This window comes from Protomyctophum parallelum, assembly GCF_964188405.1.
Source record: "Protomyctophum parallelum genome assembly, chromosome: 23".
NCBI lineage: Eukaryota > Metazoa > Chordata > Actinopteri > Myctophiformes > Myctophidae > Protomyctophum > Protomyctophum parallelum.
In genome coordinates, this window is record NC_139715.1 from 18,820,669 (window position 1) to 18,833,168 (window position 12,500).

The 12,500-nt window shown below is 43.9% G+C and overlaps 1 protein-coding gene across 3 annotated transcripts in view; it reads right to left on the bottom strand.

Annotated features, from left to right (window-relative positions):
- The window catches only part of LOC310854275 (histone deacetylase 4-like), a gene marked incomplete at its 5' end in the record, with an annotated part of 104,860 nt that overhangs the window by 67,545 nt on the left and 24,815 nt on the right, over positions 1–12,500 (bottom strand). The gene's annotated exons all lie outside the window — the stretch shown is intronic.

A 12,500-nucleotide genomic window follows, 5' to 3' on the forward strand; every position in this document is an offset into this window, starting at 1 on the left:
TTGATGTTAGTTTAGCTTGTGTATGTTTGTGTGTATCCATAAGTCATAATCTATATCTATTCTGTGATACACATAATAAATCATACATCAACATCTGAATTATTATAAATCATCTACGTGCTACCATCAAATCCAATGCCTCAACATAAATTCTGTGAATTTAAAGGTCTGGTTATTCTTTTATTTTTAGTTTTCTGAGCTCAATTGCACCAAAAAAAACCCTGAACGATGAATATTCCAGGTGGAGCGAAATGCCTTCACGACGGACGACGTACGTCGCGACGTATATTTTTCCGTCGCAACGTATATTCGAGTACGTCCTGGCGTAAATATCAATTCGTCCCGGCAGAACGGACTCGTCGCGGCTATATCTACCCGTTTGCGACGTAATATGTTGGCTATTATTTTCCGTCGCGCCAGAACGGGACTCGTCGCAGCTATATCTACCCGTTGTGGCGTGAGCTGGACTCGTCGCGACAGAACGTGACTCGTCGCGACTATATCTACCCGTTTGCGACGTGCGCCTCGCCGGTCCGGTCTCCAGGCGAGCCTGCGTCCTTCATATATATTTTTTTCTGCTCTCGTTGGACTTAACTTTAAAAATCCAATGGAACACCTCTTTGTAACGGGTCGCTGTAGTATAGTGGTCTAATTCCTCGCCTCTCTATTCTTTTTTGCTGAGGACGCTGGTTCAATTCCCGCTCGCGGCAAACCAAAATTATTATATTTTAGACAGACAGACAGACTGCCTGTCTGCCTGCCTGCCTAATGTATTGTAAATAATGTATTCATTCCATACGGCTATTTTTTTTTAATATAAAAACTTTTGTCTTTCGCGCGATTCGAACCAGCGTCGTCAGCACCAAAACATTGAGAGGCGAGTGATTAAACCGCTGGACTACAGCGGCCATACGTTACAAAGAAGTGTTTCATTGGACTTATAAAGACAATAGCACCCAGCTGCAGTCTCGCAAGGGGAGGGACCGGAAGTGCTTTTATTTCCGGCTTCCACGTGCACAAGCGCACATACACGCACGCGAAATATAATGCAATATGTAATAATCAGCTCATACATTATAAAGACATTATTGCATTATGAAGTTTTATTACAGTATGAGTCGCCTATGTGGAGGTTCTTAATGTAACACATTATTACATTATAGAAAAATCTATTAAGTTATGTGCTCGTCTTTTAATTACATTATGAGCTGATTATTACATTATGAGGTCAGATGTAGAGTTGCTGGCCGCCTCAGCTCCATATATGGAGATCTAGGTGATGATCCAGTCTTTTCAATGTATGGCTATCCAGGGTTTGATGAGGTCAGTGTCGGGATCTTATATCATATGGAAACGGCCATATATGGCGGTGTGACGTGTCATGAGGCGTGACCATATATGGAGGCATGACACGAGGCGTGACATGACACACTTACTGACTGACTGACGGGAAATGCAGGTTTTCATAGTAAATTAAATGCATATGGTCGTGTGTCTGTGATCTATGGTCTGGACATGGTGTGTGTGGGACAGGGGTACGGGGTTATAGCAACTTATTACATTACTTAAATGCCTTGATATCATTATGTTATAATCGACCATATAGGCCTAGCCTATTATTGCATATCATTTTATTATTGTTAGATTTGCATTTCTTCAAATATGCACACTTATACCACCAACTAATAAGCTTTCAATTAAAATATTACCTACAACAAACTACTTCAAACTTTTCCAAACCGACCACGTAATTATGTTTAAGCACAGATGGTACTATATACACCCGGCATTTAAGCGCGCACCAGCAAGTGCGTGTCGTGCACGCGCATTATATTTCGCGTGCGTGTATGTGCGCTTGTGCACGTGGAAGCCGGAAATAAAAGCACTTCCGGTCCCTCCCCTTGCGAGACTGCAGCTGGGTGCTATTGTCTTTATAAGTCCAATGAAACACTTCTTTGTAACGTATGGCCGCTGTAGTCCAGCGGTTTAATCACTCGCCTCTCAATGTTTTGGTGCTGACGACGCTGGTTCGAATCGCGCGAAAGACAAAAGTTTTTATATTAAAAGAAAATAGCCGTATGGAATGAATACATTATTTACAATACATTAGGCAGGCAGACAGGCAGGCAGACAGGCAGTCTGTCTGTCTGTCTGTCTGTCTGTCTGTCTAAAATATAATAATTTTGGTTTGCCGCGAGCGGGAATTGAACCAGCGTCCTCAGCAAAAAAGAATAGAGAGGCGAGGAATTAGACCACTATACTACAGCGACCCGTTACAAAGAGGTGTTCCATTGGACTTTTAAAGTTAAGTCCAACGAGAGCAGAAAAAAATATATATGAAGGACGCAGGCTCGCCTGGAGACCGGACCAGCGAGGCGCACGTCGCAAACGGGTAGATATAGTCGCGACGAGTCCAGCTCATGCCACAACGGGTAGATATAGCTGCGACGAGTCCCGTTCTGGCGCGACGGAAAATAATAGCCAACATATTACGTCGCAAACGGGTAGATATAGCCGCGACGAGTCCGTTCTGCCGGGACGAATTGATATTTACGCCAGGACGTACTCGAATATACGTTGCGACGGAAAAATATACGTCGCGACGTACGTCGTCCGTCGTGAAGGCATTTCGCTGTCTCTCGAATATTCTGTAAAAATCTACAAGCTCATACGAGCTTGTAGATCTGCTATTTTTGAAAAATCGATGTGGCGCTAATGTGGCTCTTTCAGAGCCAAAGTTTTTAGCTTCTGCAGGGGGGGCCCTGGAACAACATATTTTCAGATGGGGGTCGGCGGCCAATTACATATAATCTTGGGGGTCCTTGACATGAAAATGTTTGAGAACGACTGACATTAAAACAAAGTCATGCAGGTAACCTATAACAAGAACTGTGTCAGTCAGAAACATGCGGCTGGCCAGCTTGTGAAGAGCCTTCTGAGAGACGCTCCTAGTGACCACTTGGCAAACATAAACACTTTGCTAATCTGACCATCTCTGTATACAAGTGGTGACGTCAAACGCATATCTATTCTGCACTAGTTTACTGATCCACGCCGGATAGGGAACTATATGGAGGCACTCAGAGCAAAGCAAAACAAAAGGAGAAACGTGGTGCCATCTTCTCCACGACTCCCGTATAGGAGTTGCACTTACACAACAGGCAGTTGTCTGTCTGTCTGCCATGAGCCTTTCCAGACATAGCTTTCTTTTCCTTCCCCTTTTTATCACAGGCATCCCCATTTTTGCTGAGAAAATAATATTCAAAATGAAAGATGTTCACAAACAGAAGATCTGCAAGCTCACAAGGCCTCACATTGGCTATCTTCGCATAGTCAAAGTATAAAATAGGGCTTTAAGACCTGAGGACGCACCTGTGTCACGTTAGCTTTTAACCACTTTAACAGTTTGTTGTTAACCATAATTTTAAACTTTAGCTGTTGAAAAATAGCAGATCTACAAGCTCATAGAGCGGCCGCGCTACTAGCTTGTAGATCTTTATTTCACTATATTGTAGATCTTTATATCTGGAGAGAGTGTGGAAATATATAGTGGACCTCTAAATCAGGGGTTTTTAACCGATTGTGAACCAGGGACCACCACCCTGACTAAGAATCAACCTGGGGACCACCACCCTGACTAAGAATCAACCTGGGGACCACCACCCTGACTAAGAATCAACCTGGGGACCACCACCCTGACTAAGAATCAACCTGGGGACCACCACCCTGACTAAGAATCAACCTGGGGACCACTGTTGCGTTGGGATGGTATATGGCCTAAGATTAGCGCTTTCGTAACACTTGCTATGCAATGCGCTGTACATACCACTGTTTCTCAACCGACTACTCACGGACTACTAGTGGTCCATGCAGGGGAAACGTTTTAAACCGCCTTTTATTTATGTATTAAAATGTTTAAATAATACAGTATTTCAAAAGTCCATCAAATGTAAGGAAATATTTGAATTAATAGCTAATAAAAAGATATAAATTAAATCATGACTGTTAAGGGCTTGATTTCATTCATTGCATGATACTACAATAACTACATGCGACAAATTACAGTATATCAAGCCCAGGCATTATGTTTTAGAAACCACGGTTTTAACCACCGACTATTCCTATCCCAGTTACCCTTATTCCATTCTCTTACTTTATCCAACCTTACATTAAACTCTGATTAACTGATATACAGTACTGATAGAGCAATCGGGTAACCTGGTATTCTAACTCCCTTTTCTGTGGAATTCCTTAACCTCAGACTTCCCAGTAACTGACAACGTTGATAGCCTCGCGTATAGCCAGATATCCACTGCATGCATTGCAAAAGCAGACGCACTCGACGAAGGAAATACAAATTCTTCACTTTTCTACATTACTAAATGCATGGTCAGGGACCACATGCAATACCTTCACGGACCACCGGTTGAGAACACCCTGCTCTACATCATCAAAACTCAGGTTGGCACTACTTTAATTAACAAACCGCCATTAAAAGATACCCATGTACCTGTCTAAATAATTCCTTAATGTGAACGAAGTCCACACTCACAACACCAGAGGGAGTTCAACAGACCATGTGCAACCCAGATTGGGCACTAAAAAGGGACTACGTTAATTTCGCTCCTATATGCCACCAAAATGTCATCCACAGTAACAGTTTTTGTATTGAGTTGTGCTTTCATTTGAAATGTACCCATTCTGCATACTGGTAATAAATACTTCAATCAATCAAAAATCAACAACTAAGTAGGTCAGTAGGACCTGCCACCTTCATGCTGAATAAGATGTGAAACAGTGTTCCAGATGGATCGACAGACATACTGTAGGAAAGAGGGGCGTTGAACAGAGGAAGCATGGAACAAGAGAGAGAGAGAGAGAGAGAGAGAGAGCTTCCAACAGGTGGCGTCATGCGTCTCCAGGGGTTCTTAACGACCACACGGCTGCGTGTGGGAAACATCGTTTTGACTCGACCGACAGCTCCACAGTACTTGGAAACATTAGAAGACAAACAAGCATAGTTTACCGACGGCTTTGTGGCGCCGCGGCACAGTGACTTTCAAGCTGAAGGAACGCAGAGTATTTCTTTTTGTTTTCCCAGTGTAATACACTTATACATTCTGAATGCTGACTGAAGTGTGCAAAAGGAAACGTGTAATCATTTTAGTTGTAGGACAGTCCCTCTACGGCAGACCAGCCTGCCTGTCCTGTTCCTCTTATTCATTCCTTTTCGGAGGCATTTGCAGAAGCAAAGCAACGCATGTCTGTGTGGCATTGTTTTGTGATTGATGTATGTATGCAGCCAGCTACCCTCCCGGCCCTGTCCGTTAATCTGTTATTCAGAAGCCTGATTCCAGTGAATAAAGAGATATATAAAAAAACATATTGAATGACATTGGCAAATAAATATCATATACTAAGACCATTGCCCAGATCAATGTCCACGCTGTCAATAGCCTCTGACTAGGGGTGTGCTGATTTCGTTAGAGATTGGTCACCAATTGCAAGGTTCTTAAAAGACGAATGGTAAAGAGTATGGGAGTGACGAATATATGAGAATAAGTACAACTGCATAATTGAAGTATACGCGACTGCTACTTTTACTTCATTGAATTATTTGCGATTCAAATCAATTATCAAAGTCACGATTAGTTCAAACTTTTCAAACTACTAAAAAGGCCGATCTACAAGCTTGCCATGCGTGCAAGCTTGTAGATCGGCTATTTTCACTGTTTATTTTTCACATCATTGTACAACAAAGAATTAAGTGGTTACATGGTTATTCAGACTAATCACTTTAATCATCGATTCACATTTTTTCATGTTGAAAAAAAGATAATTATTGTAGTAATATATATATATAAAAAACTGATTTTCGATTAATCCATTATTAACCTACATGAGCGAGATTAACGGTTATGGGTATAAATAAAATAAAAAAAGGTTTGAATTGCCCAGCCTGGTCTCTGACACACCTTCAGACTGCTTCAACCCAGCCTGGTCTCTGACACACCTTCAGACTGCTTCAACCCAGCCTGGTCTCTGACACACCTTCAGACTGCTTCAACCCAGCCTGGTCTCTGACACACCTTCAGACTGCTTCAACCCAGCCTGGTCTCTGACACACCTTCAGACTGCTTCAACCCAGCCTGGTCTCTGACACACCTTCAGACTGCTTCAACCCAGCCTGGTCTCTGACACACCTTCAGACTGCTTCAACCCAGCCTGGTCTCTGACACACCTTCAGACTGCTTCAACCCAGCCTGGTCTCTGACACACCTTCAGACTGCTTCAACCCAGCCTGGTCTCTGACACACCTTCAGACTGAACAGCCTGGTCTCTGACACACCTTCAGACTGCTGAGACCCTGCCCAGCGTCTTGCCCACTCCACGGGGGAGCCCCGCATGTGCAACCTCCTTTCCACTCCTGTCATTCCTCCCTCCCTCCCTCACTCCACACCTTTGGTCTCCCCGTCTCCCCCCTGCACACAACGCTTCTGGCTCCAAGTGTGCGATCTATTTATATCCGATGACAACGGGAGCCGACATCCCCGAGTTCAGGATCGGTTCTGCCTCCAAGCTGACGTCCCATGGTCTGATGGCCCGAGCCTGGCGCTCGTTAGGCCTAATAGACGTCATGCCGTGCCGAACGGAGCAGTGCGGAACGGCCTCGGCACAAAGCAGCGCAGTGGGATTTGTTTATTTTTTCATGCCGAGAGATGGCAAGCTATTCTGTACAGGGGATCTAAGCAGGGGAGCGGCATATGAGAGGGAGGGGGAGGGGGCAACAAGTAGCACATCTGTTATTGGCAGAAAATAGCGGCGGCTAGCTTGGCGAGTGGTCTCTTTCTGCAGGGGACAACAACGTGCACAAGGTGCACATGATCCTACCATTTGTTACTGCTGCTTATTGCTCAATCTCCAAGGACCAATGGTGAAATACTTGTGCACCAATGCAGGAAATCTGAATTATTAATATTACCCTTATTATTATCATTATTATATTAAAGTTATTATTATAAATGAGTTTTTTGATCGCAGGCTTTTGAGTAGAGGACAACGGGCACTGCAAGCTGCTGAATGTGACACCGGAGGACGGACGGACAGACAGACAGACAGACAGACAGACAGACAGACAGACAGACAGAGGAGCCTAGAGGAGAGAAGGGAAGAGAGAGGGGGTGAAGGGGGGAGGGGGGGGGTGATAGGGAGAATGAGGGCGCAAGGGTGGGACGTGTCTAGGTGCGGCGAGCCGAGCCTCTCTGTTCCCAAACATGCTCCGGCTTGTCCTCGCCGGCCCAGTTGACGTCATCCGCCAGACTGCATCCATGCAGCTTCGGGAGGACGAGGGGAGGGGAGGGGAGGGGAGGGGAGGGGAGGGAGGCGGGGACGAGACAGGGTGAAGGAGAGGGCTTTGGATTTAAGATGCGATGCGAGACGCGGGGAGACGAGAGATGGGCGTGTGATGTGCAGAGATCCACCTCAGCCCCGCTGACCTGCGGAAGTTTTGGCCGGAGGCGGGCGGCACAGAGAGGAAGGGCCCTGGTGGTGGTGCATTATGTTAAATTATGTTGCCGGGTATTAAAAATAGAAAAACAACAGGGAATTAAGCAGAGCTGAAAATAGTATATGGCCTGTTCTGCCTCCGTTGACTGTCATGCTACACTGACTCCACGCGAGAAAACGTCTTGAGGAGCGTCACTGGCCGGCACGTCCAACACATGAGTGCAACAGCTCCATTCCAGTTGATCCACGTTACTGCCGAACTAAATTAACCAAAAAAATAATAAAAACAAAATCTTCAGAAGGTCTTCCCACTGTTTGAAGGTCTAGCATGTCACCTCATTGCCTGTGCTGAAGGACAAATGCATATGAATTAATGAGTAGGAGAAAATAACATATGCTATCTTGATACCTTTTCCTTTTTTTCCCTCCAAAGCACCTGAAAGCACCAAGAGTGGGGCGTATATTTTTAGTATGAATTACGCCGGAGGGAATTGAACACCAACACCTGGCAGTGTTAAGTGCCTTGCCATTGAATCATCGCACACACGCACACGCACACGCACACGCACACGCACACACACACACACACACACACACACACTTTGGGTTAACATGGGTCACGGCACAGTCGACATGAACAACCAAGAAAAGGAGAGTCAGTCAAAACAGACAGATTTTGTTTTAATCAAACTTCAGCTTTGGGTAAAACCAAAGTTGTGCGTTTAGCTTAATTGGCTGTGAAGTCCAAACCACAGGCAGGTGACCAGGTGTGGCCACCACAGGGTTTGCATCCCGGAAGGACAAAACCGTGGCGTCAGGTTGCCATTTAAATGACATTAGGCTGAGGCCACTGCAGCGGCGCTGTCGGTAGACAGCATGGAAATGATAAACTGCACCTGATTGCAGGAAGTTTATGGGGGCGTTTCTTCATGTGCGCAGTGCTCTACTGCTGCAGGAGTAGTTTATGGGGGCGTTTCTTCATGTGCGCAGTGCTCTACTGCTGCAGGAGTAGTAGTTTATGGGGGCGTTTCTTCATGTGCGCAGTGCTCTACTGCTGCAGGAGTAGTAGTTTATGGGGGCGTTTCTTCATGTGCGCAGTGCTCTACTGCTGCAGGAGTAGTAGTTTATGGGGGCGTTTCTTCATGTGCGCAGTGCTCTACTGCTGCAGGAGTAGTAGTTTATGGGGGCGTTTCTTCATGTGCGCAGTGCTCTACTGCTGCAGGAGTAGCGCTGCTGTGTGCACGGTGCTCTACATAAAACATGTTTACATTTTCATTATCGTGAGAATGATGGCTTCCCTTTTTGCATTGCAACTTTTCAGGACTAGAAAGCCTGCAGTTTCTATTAGCTTGTATTCCCCATCGATGATGTCACTGGAGGACGGTTTCTGAACTGCCCACAGCCCTCCTATGAGACACAGACCGAGTAGAAAAAGATTGCGCCATTATTTCATGATTATTAGTGAGGACCTATTATATGAAGATAGGTTGAAAAGTGGTGAAGTGGTCCTTTAAGTCAAGCACTTTGGTGTTGTCTGTTTAAAAGACAAAGTAGTTGGCTCCAGGTGCCACATTTTGAATGTAGTAATGTTCAGCAACTACATACAGACTAAAGACAATACATATTTCCAAATCAGGATCGTGTGAGAATTGTGATCTCAATCCAAGATTCACATCCAAAAAATGTGAATCTTGAAAAGAAAATCAAGATTCACATTTTGATCGTGCAGCACTATATGCAGTAGTGCTCGTTTTTAACTGCACGCCACAATTTACATTCTGCCATTATGTTGACAATACTGGCAACACTAAAATATTTAATTTAATTTAGATTGACCGGTTAGATTGAAACAAGTGAAAGCAAACTTCAAAATCAATTGAGATGAAAAATGATCAATTATTTTCTATTTTCTTCATTAACAGTCATCACAGTGGTAAAATAACAGCAATTAAGCTCCTGTTTTAACCATTATCGCACACCCATGGATGGTTAACGTTGTTTGTTTTAGGGCCAGACCAATATATCGGTCGGGCTGATATGTCAACTATTATTTGACATTTGTTGATGACAGTATCTGTAATTATGCACCCAAATTAGGTTTTTAACTACTTTCAACTTGGCATGCCTATTTAAGAACTAAGAAAATGTCAATGTTCTCAAATAAAATATCAGTAAACGGTGTTCTAGGAGTCCGACCGAGAAATCAGACATGCCGGTCAGGCTGTATAGTTCTTCCTTCAAACAGGATTTGCAAAACGGAATAACTGAGTGTGTCCAACACAGATTTCAAGAATATCTGATGAAGCTGCTATTGTGTATTTTCAATATTTTATCAGGCTGCCAGAGGCGTGCGGAAAATAGACGCGCCACTATGCACACACACACACACACATACACACACACATGAACACACACATGCACGCACGCGCGCACGAACGCACGCACATGCACACACACACGCACACACAAACGGACCAGTAAGTCTGGACAATATCAAATCAAATACTGCAATATTGTTGACCGAATGCCTCTATAGAATACATAGAATGTTTGGAGAAACGATGTAATGCAGCATTCAAGGCCAGAAAGAGACTATATTTAAGCCATATCGACATCTAGTCTTGCGTCACTGTCTATTTAAATATGACCCAACTTTCAGCTCTGCAAAACCTCAGAATTCATTTGTGTATTTGCCTGTAAATCGTGGTAAAGTAACACGGGGGATTATACGTTGCACGAGGTGCAAGGGTCGAGGACAATGATGATGATGAAGACGGTGTGTGTGTGTGTGTGTGTGTGTGTGTGTGTGTGTGTGTGTGTGTGTGTGTGTGTGTGTGTGTGCATGTGTGGGAGTGTGCATGTGTGCGAGTGTGTGCCCGAGTGGAAGAAGAGTGCATTGCTGCCGTTATCATACACTATTAATCGAAATCTCCAATTCGTATTTCTACGGTAAAAAAAACAGCCCAAACGCACAGAACTGTTTACGTAGGCTCATTATGTAGGCTATGCATAATGTACTCATTGCATCACACACTGGATTCCCTTTCAGAATACCTGGTCCACCCAACAATACCCCCCCCTCTCTCTCTCTCTGGTTCTCTCTCACTAACTCTATCCATCTCTCTCCTCTCCCTGATATGACTGCAACCCTCCTTGTTTTCACTGTCGCCCCTCCTCAACACCTCTATCGTTAGCGACTCTATCACCTCTCAAGTCATTACCCCCCCCCCCCCCCCCCACACACACACACACACACACGTGCACGCACACGCATGCACAGTTTGCACACATGCACACACAGCGTTGTCGTCAGATGTACTAGAGCTAAATGAAGATAAGGCTCAGTGAGGATGTGATTGTGTCAGAGGGAGAGAGACATTAATGGTCCAAATTAGGGATGTTAACAATTCATTTGTTAATCGCAGCTAAGAAATTCTTCAATTAAACGTAACAGTTAACAATGAATTGAAAATTCTGCGGTTCCATCATTGGGCGGTTTTCTGTGAATGTAATGCTGTGCGTGCACGGCACGCACGTGGCCGAGGAACGCACATGTGGGCCGGTTACCAAAGAAAAGTCCCCCCCACCTTGGTAGCCACAGAAACGTCTCTGCTTTTGTGTGACAGGCAAGTCAGGGTACTTTTCATTTCAATTTATTCCTCATGAAAAGATGCCATTGCCTGGCCCTGTATCGCAAATGGCCAAATAAATATTTGGATCAATAGAACTAGCGTAGTAAGTTATTATTTATTGTTATTGGTATGGTATCACTTTTTATATATTAATGTTTTATCTATCATTTCAATCTTAGTGCTTTGCCAATTATTTGGGGGGGTCCACTTATCAGGGACCGTCGCAGCGCAACGCGTTGTGAGCTTGTAGATCTGCTATTTTCAACATGCAACCAATGTAAAATTACTTAGATCTCTTGTCCACTAGTCCCTTCCTAACATTTTAGCCTAGTTTTAATTTGTCGACGATGTCAATACATTTAGTCATAGTTTTAGTCATCATAGATTAGTTCATTTAGTTTCCATAATTCCATTTAGTTGTCGTCAGTGAAAACAGGTAGTCGACGGACATTTTGCGTCATAGTACTATGTCGACGAAATCAACACTGCGGCCTTACATGACATGGAAGGATGGAAGAGTCCTTCTTTTTGTCCAATATTCAGAGAGGAATAACTCAACCCAACGTGTTGGTTTTGGGACGACCAAACTGCATCAGGGAATCGGTTTCTTCCACTTGTACTGCTTTGTATTGTTCAGAGGGCAGTGGTGGAAAAAGTACTCAATTATTTTACTTAAGTAAAAGTATCAATACTGGCCTGGGCCGTGGCTCAGCGGTCCAGGCACCTAGGCCGGTAGTCCAAGTCTGGCAGTGTGCCGCAGGTTCGACTCCCGATCCCGACGGCCTTTACTTTTACTGCATGTCACCCCCCCCCCCCCCCCCATCTCTCTCCCCATTTCCTGTCAGCCCACTGTCTCTGTCCCTCTATAAAAAATATAAAATAAAGGCGAAAGCCACAAAAAACATTAAAAAAAAGAAAAAGTATCAATACTGCAATGTACTCAAATTTACAAATAAAGTTACAAAAGTACTGGGATCAAAATAATAAAACTCACTATGCAGAATGTCCCATTTCAAGTTTTCAAATGTATACAAATTAGGGATACACGATATAAATCGGTAGCATAATCGGAATAGACAATATCGATTTGGTCTCGAAAAATAATCCAGATTGTTTAATCGGTTTTCACCAGCAAAAATCAAATAAAATGTAAAAATTCAACAATGAGTTCAATATAAATCAAAAGTGCCTAGTACCACTATAGACTAGAACAAAAGCCAAATAAAAAATGATGTAAAAGTAAAAATAAACTTTACATTTTACATTTAATTTGTGCGAAAACATTCTTTATTAACATGCTTTGGGCCAAGAGGCCCCTAGGGCCTAGGCTTTTTTCTATCGTGGTCCGTCCTCTGCAAAATA